Genomic DNA, 15815 nt, shown 5'->3' with positions numbered 1-15815 from the left:
ATCGTCTGCAAGCTATCAAAGGTCAGCTAAACAACTGTATTTAAACACACAATACACCATCACATTATCCCTGGATAACTTTTGAATCACTATAATGAATATAGCGTATAGTGAAAGATGAATAATGAGTTTATTAATTCACTACGTTCATATTGTTTACATTATATGCACTTAGACGCCGACTGCCAACAAAACAGACATTTGAAGCAGTTTTACTCTCCACCTGCGGTTCCGACTCATGACCAGGATCATTACCGCTGTGACCGCTCCATCTTTCAGTTTCAAACGATCTGTAAATCCAGTAGAACTGGGCCTTGTTTATGAAACCATAAGCGCTGATCCTGAGGGCTGGAGCAGCAACGAGATATTCTCCATTCATTTTAACCAATAAAAAAGTGATTGCAACTATCAGTTTCTATGGTTATTTTAATAACAAATAAGGAGAGCGCATCAATGTAATGCGGGAGCACAAATCTCTCAGCTCCACTGAACGCTGGGTTCTTTGGGAAGCAAGGTTATCTTTCCCTCACAACCAAAAACACACTTCTTTGGTGACACTGTTTATTTTGTGAAGTCCTGTGACCTGTGCAGCGCTGCCGACGACTTCCGTAAAGCCAAACGCGTGTTGATGGACGTGCTCTTGCTCTCTCGCTCTGGTCCACGTGTGTGTGTGCGCCCTTCCCGGAGAAGTGTCCGTACAAGGAATTCCACCCCCGTTTACATCACTCAGGCCCATTCTCAAAAAAAAGACCCCGAATCCTGTAAGGATTTGGAAGATAATTTTTGGCACAGAAATACTCCGTCATACGTCCAACTCGTGTTTTGAAACTTTGGCCATGTTTATCATGAGAATCAAACTCTTTAACAGTGTAAATAAGTCAGAATACATGAAATAGCATTATGCTGATGTTTATGTTGGACAGGGAGCAAGGTAAGACTGTGCTGTTTATTTGTTTTCTTTTGTTTATGTTCTTTAATGCTTCTCTTGTCAGTTAGAAAGTTTTGTGTGTTATGTTGGCCTGGCCCTCTCCTGAAGACTTGCTTCCTTTATTTCTTTCTTTTTGTTGAGGTTATTTTTGAATTGTTATTAAATAAACTAAGTTATTTTTGCTTAATTTAGTGTTTGTGGCTTTTCTGGATCAGTGGATTTAAGTGACCGTCAGTCATTTACGTTTTATTTGTTATTTTTATTTTCTTTACAATAATTGTTATATCCTCCTACCCCTAGACAAACTGAGAGGTTCGTAACAACAGCGATTGGGTTAAATGTTTGACCCAACCTGCTGGGTAGTTTTATTTAACTCAACTATTGTTTAAAAATTCATGTATTTCTTACTTAAAATGAACCCAAAATATGTTGGAAATGAACATTTATTAATTAATATTAATAAGTGAATAATTAAACAATAAACATTTATTAATTTGCTCATTAATAAATGTTCACCTTTTGATTATTATTGCTGTCTCTAGTAATTATGTGTCTGATTTTTAATTTCCAACATATTTTAATCCAGTCATATAGTAATTTTTAATCAATAGTTGAGTTCAATAAAACTACCCACCACATCGGGCAAACTCGATTTGTCAATTTTCAACCCAACTTGGGTTGTTTTTAACCCAGCATTTTACAAAATGTTGTTTACTGACAAAATGTATCAAAATGAAGTGAGTTTGTGTTTAAAACGAGAACAATAGAGTCAGAAAAATTTTTTCTGACTCCATTGTCAGATATTTGTTCTTGTTTTAAGCACAAACTCACTTCATTTTTCACTAAACAAGTCTTAATATCTTCAGTTATTTCTCTTCTCCAGTAAATGTATCTTAATTTAAGAATGTTTTGATATTTGTGCTGGAAAACAAGACAGAAACACTGAAGAAGAACATGATTTAAGCATATGGTCGCATTTTAGTATGGCTAAAATCTCTCCACAAGGGGTCAGGAGCATCTATCTGAATGTTTATCTGGTTTAACGTTTAACCTCTGAGCTTCAGCTCTTTATATTCCTCATCTCTGCAACTACTTCCTCTCAAATCCCCCAGATAAACTACAGACAAAACTAGTCTCAGATTAACATGACCGCAGAAAAGCTTCCAACACTCATATATTACTGTCACTGCGAGTGGAATTTTACCAGACTAAACTAGTGGATGTTTTCTTCACGCCAGTAGAGGGCTCTGTCCGTTCAACATGAGCACATCTGCTATGAGGAAGTAGCTGTGAGGAGGAGGAGAAGATCAGTGTGGAGCCTTCATCAGGGTTGCCAAGTCCACTTATTATAAGCAACTTTGGGCTTGTTTTTTTTAAGAACTTTTTTTGATTCTGCATTTTTGCCTTTGATGCAACTGTAAGAAAGTTCTTAAATGCTAATATTCATAACCACCAATGCACACATATTATATTGGTAAATAATATCTTATTCGGATATCAAGTAGCTGGAGTGTACGTGTGTCTCATGATAAAATCACCATTTTAATTCAGTGCATTTATGATCATTTGGGTCTGAATAACATGGGAAGTAGGAGGACTTTTCTGAAACAATTAAAGCGATCAATGCTTTTGGCAGAACACAATAGGAAACTGGAACAACATCCCTTTCGCATGCTTATTTTGGGTCTGTTTTTTCAGTCCAGTTTGCTTATTTCTGTAGCGATACTTGGCAACACCGGTTTAAAGTCAAACTAGGAAGGAATGTGGAGAAATGAAAATGTTCATTCATTAACCATTGTGTGTTTTCAGGAAGCAGCAGTATCAGGAAGTCTAATGTGTTTTTCTGTCATATATAGATGATATTTAAGACACTAATGAGCCTCTGGAGAATGATTAAACATGAAAAAGACTGTCCTCAGAGGAGAGAACACACAGGAGATCTCCTCTGACTTGTGAGGGATTCAAAGTACATCTGCTGATTATTTGCATGAGCTGTCTGCATTGTTTTTAGCACCCAATTCACTAAAGAAATTATGCAAATCAGGTAACAGTTTGCCATTCTGAGTGTCTGGATGTTGATTTACTGGCACTGGACATACACTACCAGTCAAAAGATTGGAATAATTAGGACTTTTTTACTATTTTTTTCCAGTAAAAATTGCGAAATATTATTGCAATGTAAATCAGCTGTTTTCTATTTGAATATATTGTGAAATGTAATTTATTCCTGTGATCAAAGCTGCATTTTCAGCATCATTACTCCAGTATAACTATTTAAATTAAGTTTATTGCATTGCAGTGCCATGTGAAGCGGCTGCAATGAGTCAATTCTTTTTTCTCCCAAGGATTCTGAGACAAAGTTGGTACATAAATGAGACGTAGCTATAAGACATCGGCTCTTTTAAACTCAATGATCTGCCATTAATGAGCTGGTGAGCCGTGCTGAATGACTGACTGCAGGATAAACGTTGGTTGGTGACAGCGATAAAAACACAATGCTTGTCGTTGTCTTTGACTATAAAAGGAGAGGAGGCCGTAAGGGTAGAGAGTTATTTCGAAAGCTCGACACGACCACATCCTGCTCTGAGTGGGAGTTTTGACAGCCGCTCACTGCCATGCTGACCTGACAGCAGACGAGCAACCTCACTGGATTGACTAATTTCACAGTAAAACTGCTTTAAAGATGTTTAGAATGAAAGAAATGCAAAAGTGCATGTGATACTTTAGTAGTAGTATTTTCAGCAAATGTGCATTAAATTAATTACCCCAGTAGTAAAGTGTGTTTTTTTGGGTCAAGTTTTAAGCATAAACCTCACTAACAATATTCATAACACTTTCTTTTTTATTTTAATGCAATTCTACTTCATGTAAATTTATTTTGCTATTAGAATGTTTAGATATTTTTACTGGAAATACATACAAAAGTACGGATTAAAAAATAAACATTTGTTGCACTTTAATGATGTAATCAGATAGATAGATAGATAGACACATGGATGGAAGGATGGATGGATAGATAGAATTATTATATTGTTAAATATTCATAATTATATGGGTCAAAGACGTGACGGGTCATTTTTTTTGTCCAAAAGCCTTAATAATAATAATAATAATAAACAAAGATATGACACTGAAAGTATGTAAGGTAGTACAACTAGATCTCTTTTATTGAATCCTAAAGGTTTTAATTATATTTTTCTACATATAAAGGTATTTTAAAGATTTTGAAGTGTCAAAAGGTCATTCGGTTTAACCGTCCAAAGGTCAATACAGGCATTTAATTTGTGATTAAAATATCTTAAAATGTAATAAATGTATATATTTTTATTCTGGCATGATTTTATAACATCATATATCAACATAGTGCAAAATGATATTAAAATTATGTGTAGAAGTCGTTGCTTTGTTATGAGAAAGAATGTCCGGAAAAATGAATTTCATTGATGTCATTTGGAGTAACCAATATAAAGGGACCATTTTGGATCAAGTCATGTGGTCAGTATCATGTGACATCATTCAGACATCTGCAAAGGACCACATGGTCGTGAATCAAAGTAACTAACTCTCTCTTAACTATTTGAAAAATTCATGTTTTCACTTGTTCATACGCATGTCCCGAAACATCAGGTCATTCGGTACAACCGCTATAAAACATGGAAAATGTTGTAATGTTTTAAAAACTTGTACTAAATATAAAATGTTTGATTGTCCTTTTGCTAGCTAGCTAGATATCAGCCTGTTAGCATTGTTTGAAAATATCGTCATTTGGTAAAACCAAAATTTTGGTTAAACTGAATGACTTTTTTTGTGAAAAATTTTGTCCATCTTGTAAAAAAAATGACAAAATCAGTGTTAATTGATTATAAAAATGACATAATCTCATTGTTAACACTTAATAAAACTTCAAAATTAATTATATCTCCATTATGTTTTTTTTACACTTTTAAAAACCTTATTCGTCAATAACTTTTTAACAGGAAAAAGATGTCCAAATTTTTCTTATTTTGTTGAAATATCTTTTTTCTTATTTTTTTCATTTAGTACTCCCCTTTGGAAGCAACAGAAGATACTTGCATGTTTCCCAGAAGACAAATTAAGTACAATATTCCTTGATCTTCAAATTCCAAAAGTTTTCACCCCCCGTCTCTTAACGCATCGTGTTTCCTTCTGGAGCATCAGTGAATGTTTGAACCTTTTTTAATAGTTGTGTTTGAGTCCCTCAGTTGTCCTCAGTGTGAAAAGATGGATCTCAAAATCATTCAGTCACAGCTGGAAAGGGTTCAAATACGCATAAGATGATTGAAAACCGAAGAATCTGCAGGAGCTGGAGGATTTTTCTGAAGAACAGAGCTCAGTTTAACTGCTCAGAATAAACAAGAGACTCATGAACAACATCACAAAACTAAAAAACAGTCGTAGATCATCAGGTAACCACACACAGTATTAAGAATCAAGGGTTCACATACTTAAGAATGGGGTTATTTTAATAAATTCAGCTATTTTTTTGTCTTGTGAACTTTAATGTAAAATATCTTATTCAGGACAGTACTAAATTAAAAAAAAAAACATGCATTTTGTATGATCTCTCTTATTTTGTTAAAATTATTCACATTTTCAGATTCTGCAAGTGGTTCACATACTTTTTCATGCAACTGTATATATATATATATATATATAGCTACACAAATTTACACAGCATTCTGAAATGGACGACACCAAAGTTAATAGTGCCATGCAAGTGCATGTAACATCTTCACCAATGCTTGCATTGTACACTAATTAGTGCCATTTTTCACTAATTAGCTCAAATTAGCATCATTTTTCTCTGTCAGCTCAACTACTGACACAGCAGAAAACAGTCTGAAGAGAGTCTCATGTTCACATCTACAGCAGCTCTGTTGAAGGAACTCATCATCATAAACTCAGAGGTGCGGCTGGGCCTCGTCTTTAATGTGTGCTCAGATTCTCCAGCACACCTGAGAACAAAGGCCTGTTTCTGTTGAGTGTGACGGCAGTACGGCGGTTCACATGAGGGTTATACGCAGCCAGAGTATCTGTCCGGAGAGAGTGTGTTTGTGGTTTCATCTGCGCAGATGTTCATACAGACAGAAGAAGAGTGAATCTCCTGCCGCCCTTCCCCCCGTCTGTGTTACGTAACACACTTTCACTTTTAAAGGCCTTTCAGTGAGTAAAGCATTGTGAACTGGACACATGAGCCACACTGAGGAGATTTAGACTTGAGCTAATCAGAACACGATACTAAACAGAGACGAATGACGAATTAAGAGTTTGATCATATGCAAAACCAGGGGGAAAAGACTGGACTGAACTTCCCTAAATATGCACAGAAGACACATCTCAGCATAAAATCAAAAGAAATAAATAAATTATATTTTGCATAAATTTTTCCTATTTTTAATGATATATTTATCCCAAATTTTGCAACTCTAAAGTATTTATACATCATTGTGTACTGATTTTACGTAATTTATGTTCATCTGATTTTTTAATGTATTACAGTATTTTATTAGTTAAAATTATATATATTATTAAATATATTATTTATTATATATATATTATTAATATATTTTATACATTTAAATGACTATACAGTAAAAAGAAGCATGACACAAAAGTAAAACCGGGTGCATTACAGTTAAAATAAAATAAATAAATAGAAAAATTAATAAAATAAAAATGACATTAAAATATATAATAATAAAAAATAATAATAAATAAATATTATATATATAAATAAATAATAAAAATAAATAAATAAAACAAATAAAATAAAACAAAACAAAACAATACAAAATAAAATAAAACATTTTTGTATTAAGGTTTGGGGTGAAATGTGACCCGGACATTTCTTTTGTGAGTTTTTGTGAGATATGCAAGTAGATTTTATATTGTCAGTCAACAGCATAGCATCACAACTCCATACTATGGTATATTGTGTAATAGCCTGTTGTGTAATGTGCTGTTGAACTCTGCTAAAATGACTAAACATTGCTGTAATTGTTATTTAAATAAAGTCACATGTTTTCTACATCAGTAAACCTCAGTAAAGCGCCTCTCCTTTGGGAGTATGACGGTTAAACTCATGCCTGTGCAGATGATGGCTGGTGTTATTGCTGCAATATGAGAGAAACAGCTCTTGCATCAGGCCGTTTGAATGTGATTTAAGTGGATTGAAGTGTCTGTTCCAAACCCTAATGAGCTTCTTATGTACAACCCGAATTCCGGAAATTTTGGGACGTTTTTTAAATTTGAATAAAATGAAAACTAAAAGACTTTCAAATCACATGAGCCAATATTTTATTCACAATAGAACTGTTTAATGTTTAAACTGAGAAATTTTACACTTTTATCCACTAAATGAGCTCATTTCAAATTTGATGCCTGCTACAGGTCTCAAAATAGTTGGCATAGGGGCAACAAATGGCTGAAAAAGCAAGAAATTTTGAAAAGATTCAGCTGGGAGAACATCTAGCAACTAATTAAGTTAATTGATATCAGGTCTGTAACATGATTAGCTATAAAAGGGATGTCTTAGAGAGGCAGAGTCTCTCAGAAGTAAAGATGTGCAGATCTGTGAAAGAGTGCGTAAAAAGATTGTGGAAAACAATGTTCCTCAATGTCAAATTGCAAATCTCATCATCTACAGTGCATAACATCATCAAAAGATTCAGAGAAACTGGAGAAATCTCTGTGAGTAAGGGACAAGGCCGAAGACCTTTATTGGATGCCCATGGTCTTCGGGCCCTCAGACGACACTGCATCACTCATCGGCATGATTGTGTCAATGACATTACTAAATGAGCCCAGGAATACTTCCAGAAACCACTGTTGGTAAACACAATCCGCCGTGCATCTGCAGATGCCAACTAAACCACTGTCGGTAAACACAATCCGCCGTGCCATCTGCAGATGCCAACTAAACCACTGTCGGTAAACACAATCCGCCGTGCCATCTGCAGATGCCAACTAAACCACTGTCGGTAAACACAATCCGCCGTGCCATCTGCAGATGCCAACTAAACCACTGTCGGTAAACACAATCCACCGTGCCATCTGCAGATGCCAACTAAAGCTCTATCATGCAAAAAGGAAGCCATATGTGAACATGGTCCAGAAGCGCCATCGTGTCCTGTGGGCCAAGGCTCATTTAAAATGGACTGTTTCAAAGTGGGTCAGACGAGTCCAAATTTGACATTCTTGTTGGAAATCACGGACGCCGTGTCCTCCGGGCTAAAGAGGAGGGAGACCTTCCAGCGTGTTATCAGCGTTCAGTTCAAAATCCAGCATCTCTGATGGTATGGGGGTGCATAAATGCATATTGGGCAGCTTGCATGTTTTGGAAGGCACTATGAATGCTGAAAGGTATATAAAGGTTTTAGAGCAACATATGCTCCCCTCCAGACGACGTCTATTTCAGGGAAGGCCTTGTGTATTTCAGCAGGACAATGCAAAACCACATACTGCAGCTATTACAACAGCATGACTTCGTCGTAGAAGAGTCCGGGTGCTGAATTGGCCTGCCTGCAGTCCAGATCTTTCACCTATAGAGAAAAATACGTCAAAGACGACCAAGAACTCTTCAGCAGCTGGAAACCTATATCAGACAAGAATGGGACCAAATTCCAACACCAAAACTCCAGAAACTCATAACGTTGATGCCCAGACGTCTTCAAACTGTTTTGAAAAGAAGAGGAGATGCTACACCATGGTAAACATGTCCCCATCCCAACTATTTTGAGACCTGTAGCAGGCATCAAATTTGAAATGAGCTTATTTTGTGCATAAAACTGTAAAATTTCTCAGTTTAAACATTTGTTATCTATGTTCTATTATTAATAAAATATTGGCTCATGTGATTTGAAAGTCTTGTAGTTTTCATTTGATTCAAATTTAAAAAACGTCCCAACATTTCCGGAATTCGGGTTGTCGGCAGCACAAACACTGCTCTAAAGCTAGGCAGTATTATTATGTTTTAAGATAAAGCAGCATTTCATTTATATTCTATTAACGACAAATGGAGGCCTCTAATCTATAAAAGTCTGAGAGGAAATGACTCATTTCACAGAACTGACATCACTATTGACAAGATCCATTTCTCACTTCAGCATAACCTTTTAAGCCTGATTTACTGACCAAAAAGTTTGGCTTGCAACTATCTTGGTTTCAGAATCTGATGTAGTTCTTTCAGAACACTTCTGCAACTGAAGTTGATCTTTTGCAACTGTCCTGAATGATCAAACTGTCGTGTGGTTTATTGCTGAAGCACTTCAGTATGTTTTTGTTTTGTAAAGCTTTCTCTCCACTGATGTGTTTTCCTCCCTCCAGGTCACTGGAATGTTTTCATTTTCCACCCCTTCACTTCCAGTCGAGTCACTCTTCATCTCAATCCTCCTCTTCGGGTGTTTCTCTTTCTCTTTCAACAGGGATGTTAAAATAGAGCTGTGTTTGGCTGAGGTTTCTGTAAAAGCAGAAGTAGTTCATTTTCAAAGTTCAACACACATAAGAGTTGATTTGTTTGCATGCCCTTGACTTCTTCTCACCTGCCACAATAAAAACCATTAATCATTAACCTCTTACTTCTCAACACGAGTGAGGCCACCAACAAAACAAACATAATAAGAGTTCAGAAATGAACAGACACTGCATGTAAAAAAATTAAATTATTATGTATATATATATATATATATATAAAATTATATGTAAATTGTATGCATGTATATATATGTATATAAAATAAATTTTATATATGCGTGTGCTTTCAAATAATTATTTATTTTTATTATTATTAAATATTTATTATTTATTTATTAGATGTTATGTATTTTTATTATAATATTTAATACATAAGATATATATATATATATTAGTTATTAAATGTTATGTATTTTTAAACGCTAAAATATATAAATATCTCTATATATTACAATATTTTATGATATATATATATATATATTTAAAATTATATAATAATTTATAATATTTATTATTATTACGTTGTTAAATAATTTAATTTATTATATGCTAGGTATTTTAATTATAATATTTAATAATATAGTATTTCTATATATATTTATTATATTTTATATAATAAGAATTATTATTAGTAGTAGTATTAGTTATTAAACAATGTATTTTTAAATTATATAATATATAAATAATATTTATATATCTAAATATGTATTTATTAAATGTTATGTATTTTTATTATAATATTTAATACATAAGATTTATATATTTATATATATATATATATATATATATATATATATATAATATGATCGTAACAATAATATTATTATTAATTATTAACTGTCATGTATTTTTAAACACTATTATATATATATATATATATATTCACTATATATACATATGTTATATATATATATGTGTTACATATTATGTTTTTAAATAATAATTATTGTTTAATAACTATTTATTATTTATTAAATACTAAGTATTTTAATTAAAATATTTAATTATATATAACATTTCTATATATAAATATTTAGAATATTTTATCTAATAAGTATTATTATTAGTAGTTATTAACTATAATGTATTTTTAAACGATATAATACACAAATAATATTTATAAATCTTAATATGTATTATTATATAATAATATTTTTAATATTTAATAATATTAATATTTATTTATTAAATGTTATGTATTTTTTAAAGAAAGCAGACATTTCCTGTTTTCTTTAATGCATTAATTGTAGCATTCTCATATCTTGGAAACTCGACTCAAATGTCAGATAGATCAGTTTTTACCGTGTGACAGTCAGAGGTGTTTGTGTGGATCACTGCTGCCATTATCACGCCTCTTTCACTTCCTAATTAACTGCTCTAGTTCTGCAAACTGAAACAAAGGTGCATCTGAGCTGCTGCTGACCATCAGGAATCGATGCAGCATTGACTGACATTCACAGGTCAGTTTCTCTGGACCCGCCTGCTGCTGGAGCTGTCGGCTGAAGTTACAAGGATTGTGCAGTCTCTCATTTTTAAACTTGTGTTTGCAAATACAGGAAATAAGAACATGTAGGAGGAACAGAAAAACACAAACACACACACAAAGAGCGGAAGGAGGAAGTTACTGTGCAAAATAGCTTTAAAAAAGTGTCGCAGGAACTTCATGTTCTCAGCTGCTGGGGCCAAACTCATCTCAGAACCGACCGTATGAATTTCTGTGAAGATGCGTGAACTGATTTGACTCAAAGTTTTGAGTCTAAGTGTAATTACACAAGTGCATGTTTTCTTTTGCAGTATTTTGTATCTAGTTCAAACTCACAGTGAGTTTATGTTTAAAATATATTTTTTGATACATTTTTCCATATATAAGACTTGTTATATTATGTCATTTCTCTTCTCCAGTAAATGTATCTTGATTTAAGAATGTTTAGATATTTGAGCTGGAAAACAAGACAGAAATACTGAGGAAGAACATCATTTTTTTTGCAGTGAACATGTTTGAAGTATTTGATCTAAAGAGGTTATTTCCTCAGCAGAGAGCCACAGGAAATGATGTCATCTAGACTAAAAGCCGTGGGGTTGTTAAAATCTCACAGTGCCACATTTCCTGCACTGAAACACGACATGAGATTTAGAGCAGCTGCAAACGCAGGTTTAGCAGCTCCTATTTATCCAGCTGGAGTCAGGAATGAAATCCACCGATCTCCTGATCATGATAATAATTGCAATCATTTTTAACATCCACTGTGCACTTAAATAACAATCCCATGTCGCCCTCATGGCTGCCATGATAACACACGAACATGGGTGGTGTAAATAGTATTTTGGTGTCAGAAATGAACATATCAGCTTTCCGCATGTTTCCTGTGACAGCCTGTGTGTCACATGCAGCCCAAAGCCACAGAGTCTGAAGACTTCATCACAGCTGCTGAAACAAACATGAGTACTGCTTCTCAGAACGAGACAGTTGCTCAGGAAGTTTAACTTTGTCGTGTCACCTTGTGACTATTGGTGACGATCAAACACAAACATCAAACATGCAGCGGTTTCCCACAATGCAGACAATGATTTTGTCTTGTTTTCCAGCACAAATATCTACACATTCTTAAATCAAGATGCGCAAAATGACTGAAGATATTAAGTCTTCACTGACAAAATTACTGAAGCAAATTTCACTCAGAAATTGCTAGTAAATTTCACAAATATTTACAAAGAAATGACAATATGGGCCATCCTACAGAACTGGTGTAAACTGCTGTCCCACAACCAAAAACACGTTTAAAAAGCATTTAAGTATTCAAATTTTAGATGTTTACTAAGATCCTTCTATTATCTATTGAATCCCACAATATTTAAAAGCTTAATATATATAAAATCATCATTTATTGGGTACTTTCAATTGGGAGGTGTCTGTCCTGAACCCTAACCCCTAAATATCAACTTGTGAAAATGATATTGAAATAATTTTTGCAATTTTTTCCATTGTTGTTTTTAAAAATACATTTTTGACTTTTTTTTTAAAGAAGTACGGAGCCCCACTCATGACATGCAAGAAAAAAAATTAAATCGTGCGCATGATGTATAAATCGAGGGAACGAAATAGTAAATCGTGTGCACGTTTTAGCCTACTATTTTTTCATGTCCGGGGCTCTGTAAAAAAGTGACGTTAAATAAATTATTTTATATTTCATTTTTAAATCATGAAACTTCACTGTAAAAATGTGTCCCACATGTTCATGTCACTACCGAAACAGTGTGTGTTTTTCCATTGTCTGAGACTGATTTTGACACACTTCTACATTTCTGATCAGGAAATATTCCTGTGTCCCTCCCTCTCATAGCCTCTCTTTCACAGTAGATAGATCCATCATTCTGAGTTAAATGTGTTCAAAAGTCTGAAAATCTGTGTGGAACTTTAAGGAACGTCACTAACAAACACCTTTTTCTGCAATTAAGCAAACTTTTTTGGGTGTTATTCCATAAAATTTTGTTTTTGTGTGTGTATAACTGTTCAGAACTGTGCTAGCTAACCGTGTGCTGATTAGCATCTTTGAGCGGCTCAAAAGGATCTAAAATTGTCACTACCGAAACAGTCACGACCAAAACATGGTGAAGTTTCGGTAGTGACATCATTGTTTTTTTGAGTGTTATTCGATAAAATGTAGTTTTTATGTGTGTACAACTGTTCAGAACTGTGCTAGCTAACCATGTGCGGATTAGCATCTTTGAGCGGCTCAAAAGTACCTAAAACTGTCACGACCGAAACACGTCATCATTGATTTGGTAGTGACAAAAGGAACACAATCATTTATTTGGGGAAATAAACACAATTTTAGTGCAAATCATTAGTGTTTTAATATGTTTTAGTAAGTGAGTTAAATCCTGTCATGTGATGTGGTCACTACCGACACATTACTGTCACGACCGAAACTGTGCAGTCACGACCGAAACATGGGATGTTTTGTCAAAAATAAAGTATATTGAATGATCAACTAAGATGTTTTTATAGTGTTTGATTCAATGTTTATTCAAACTAATGAATCCTTCACTTTGAAATCAGTTTGATAAACTTTATGACTTTTACAAAGAAAGACTGGATTCAAAATACAACAAATCTCATAAATTACACTTGAAATATTGTTAAAATTGTAATTGTTATTGATTTACCTGTGAAACCTTTTTAATAAATTAGAAAAAAATATATTTACAAGGTAGATGTAAACTAAATCTTAATAGGTCGATGTAACCCTTCTTATTAAATTATTTTTTATTGTGTTTCGGTAGTGACAAATTTGGGAGAGGAAAAATATTCCAAAACTATCTGAAAAATACAATATGAGAATTAACTGCACAATTACTAGAAATGTGTAGCTTGGATATTATACAATTTGCATACAAACAACATTTGTGGAATTTGTTTTCAAGACGATGCCAGCTCTGACTTTGCACCAGTTCTGTAGAATGGCAATATATATGTAAGAATTTTCATGTATTAATCGCTTTTTTTATTATTGCCAATGTTTGAACAGCTTGTAGCTTTAAATAGGAAACCTTCCCTGATTCCCTAGGTTGTCTATGCAAGCCTGTAGACTGATTTGTAGCCTATGTGAAGCACTCGGGTCGTTTTTGCCGGGAAAATCAAACGGTTAGGCGCACTCCCGAGAACCTCCCATGAATGTATATACAATATTCAGGATCATGTCGAAAGATCCATTCTGTACTGTAATGTCAATGTGTCAAGCAAAGAAAAGGAATTGCTTATAGTCTCACATAGCCAGATCTTTATAGTCTTATCATCTCAAATATACTTTATAATCACAGTGTAATTTTAATTACCTCATCTGTCGACATGATGCCGGTGAATCTTAGAGCTGGTTCAAACATATCCACATGCTATGATCAGATGCTTTCTTGAACTGCAGTTCATTTAACAGCCACCGGTGTCGCTTATAACAAGGGTTTCTGAATTCTACATTTAACGCCTTTAAACAGGAAGTAGAAAGACTGAAACAGCGGAGCAAATAGTTTTACAGTGTTGTTTTCTGAAAGAAAAAAAAAGTATCTAAATTAATTGAAAGGAAAAAAATATAGGCCTATAAGATTATTTTTCTAACCCCACTGGCAGATATTTGTTCTCATTTTAAGCACAAACTCACTTAATTTTGATACATTTTGTCAGAAAACAAGACTTAATATCTTCAGTCATTTCTCTTCTCCAGTAAATGTATCTTGATTTAAGAATGTTTAGATATTTGTACTGGAAAACAAGACAGAAACACTGAGGAAGAACATCATTTTTTTGCAGTTGTAATGCGCTAAAATTGTTGACATGATGACGATCTGATGTGTCCATGAAAGATCCGGGGCATTTAACTCGCAATCTCACACATTTATACACACTGATCTTGATTTCTTCACATCTAAAACTATTGCACATGACACAAATGTTTTTGAACATGGGAAAATATGTGTTTTGTGCCTGTGATTGTGAACACTGGTTTCATGGTGCCAAACCACACAACTTCCTGTGCACGTTCATTTACTTCTGTTGAAACAGTCGGCTCGCATTATTTCAACTTAGTTTTAAAATAATCGTGTTTAACAGCAGAATTCATGGTGGGGAAAAAACTACATTACCCATGATGCTTTGCAAAAATCCCACCAATCAGAGAGTCAAAGCACCAAAAGATATCTTTAGCTCCGCCCACTCCCATGAAGCACCACAAATTACGTAATAGAGTCCTCGCTCTCAAAATACTTAAATATTTGAATATACAAGCATATTTTGCGATATGTCTTTACATATATAATAAACATTTGTAAATGAGCAGTTTTAATTTGATTATGATGTTCGCAATGCTTCATGGGATTGTAGTTCTTTCCAGTTCACAGATTTTCAGAATACTTTTTTGCTTCAGATTAAAGTATTACAGTGTTGTGATTCTCCTCATAGCTGGCTGGTTTGGTTCATGGCTTAGAATGCTTTAACCAAGACCTATTTTGAAATCCCTAGGGGAGAAATTAATGGAAAAAATACTTCCGGAACCAACAGCGCTGAAAAAGTAGTCGGCACTAATGCACTCTAATAATGTTACTGGAATGGGTGAGGCCTACACAACCTTTAAACTCGAACAACATCAAAGTCTTGAGTAACTTGTTTGGCTAAAGCAGAAGCAGTCTCTGTGCTTAAATTAAAGTTCCTCTTTGTCTTCTGCCTGTTGTTGTTTCTTCTTCTCACATTATATACACTAAATCTAAGTGATCTTCACACATTTTAATTCTGCCTCTGTGTCCTTCCACATGAGAATAATCAATTCTCCAGAACCCTTGAAACAAGAGATCATTGTAGAGCAGCATTCCTCCGCTGGAAAAAAACCTTAACGTTAGCCGACTT

At 34.0% G+C, this 15815-nt stretch overlaps 1 long non-coding RNA gene across 1 annotated transcript; it reads left to right on the top strand.

Moving 5' to 3' along the window:
* The first annotated feature begins 1964 nt into the window (after positions 1-1964).
* Positions 1965-5500, top strand: LOC127518910 (uncharacterized). The gene is made up of 2 exons (XR_007931685.1): positions 1965-2972; positions 4970-5500. It is a non-coding gene; the product is annotated as an uncharacterized LOC127518910 (long non-coding RNA).
* Positions 5501-15815: the final 10315 nt, after the last annotated feature.

This window comes from Ctenopharyngodon idella, chromosome 9 (genome assembly GCF_019924925.1).
Source record: "Ctenopharyngodon idella isolate HZGC_01 chromosome 9, HZGC01, whole genome shotgun sequence".
Taxonomy (NCBI): domain Eukaryota; kingdom Metazoa; phylum Chordata; class Actinopteri; order Cypriniformes; family Xenocyprididae; genus Ctenopharyngodon; species Ctenopharyngodon idella.
The sequence above is the reverse complement of the archived record's forward strand: the minus strand, read 5'-3'. Positions and strand labels throughout refer to the sequence as shown.